Source organism: Carlito syrichta, unplaced genomic scaffold (genome assembly GCF_000164805.1).
Source record: "Carlito syrichta isolate Samal-C Ts95f unplaced genomic scaffold, Tarsius_syrichta-2.0.1 Scaffold153629, whole genome shotgun sequence".
Classification (NCBI taxonomy): Eukaryota; Metazoa; Chordata; class Mammalia; order Primates; family Tarsiidae; genus Carlito; species Carlito syrichta.
In genome coordinates, this window is record NW_007097725.1 from 218,205 (window position 1) to 218,959 (window position 755).

Genomic DNA, 755 nt, shown 5'->3' on the forward strand with positions numbered 1-755 from the left:
GGGGGGGGGGGGGGGGGGGGGGGGGGCTGCAACTCCCTGCACACAAAGCCAATCACTGAGATGAATATTGTGGAGGAAAAAGGCTTTTTATCTGGGTGACATCAGTCAAGGAGAATGAGAGATTGTCTCAAATCCATCTCCCAGCCCCATCGAGGGCAGAGGATTACACGGTGGAGCAGGAATGTAGAAAACAGAAATTAGGGAGAAGTAAAGAAGGAGTTGGTCAACAGGAGGAGTCTGGCATCTCATTGTCTGGATGGGGTGATCTGCAGAGTTTCCGTTTCTTGATACCATAGGCCTGACGGGCGGTTTCCTGAGAAAGGAACTCAGATAAGAGAAATGTACAGTTTTAAGCTTCAAGACCAGGAGGATCAATGTCTGTTTATTAAAAACAACAACAACTAACCATTAGTTCTACGGGGGAAGTTGAGCCGGTTTCAAAAGGTCCTGAGAGACAGGACCTCTGGTCCAGAGATGGGGAAACGGAGTCCGAGGGAAGGCAAGTGAGTAGCCCAGGGTCCCGGAGCTGCCAGGGTCGGGCTGGGACAAGGGTCAGGGCTGCCTGACTCTCCCAGGTGGAACTACAGGTGGGGCAGGGGAGAAGCCCGAGCACAGAGCACGAGCGGGAAAAGCGGCTCTTTCCAACTGGAAGAGGATGGGGTGCAGAGGGAGGAACCCGGCCCCGCTGAATGGGCTGGACCAGACCACCCCTAAAGGACTCACGCCCAGGTGCCGGCTACCCCGGGAGTCCCCGC

At 55.2% G+C, this 755-nt stretch overlaps 1 protein-coding gene across 1 annotated transcript in view; it reads left to right on the forward strand.

The window, feature by feature from the left end:
- LOC103252121 (protein lin-7 homolog C) overlaps positions 1-755 on the forward strand; it is a 13,539-nt gene that overhangs the window by 215 nt on the left and 12,569 nt on the right. The window lies entirely within an intron of this gene.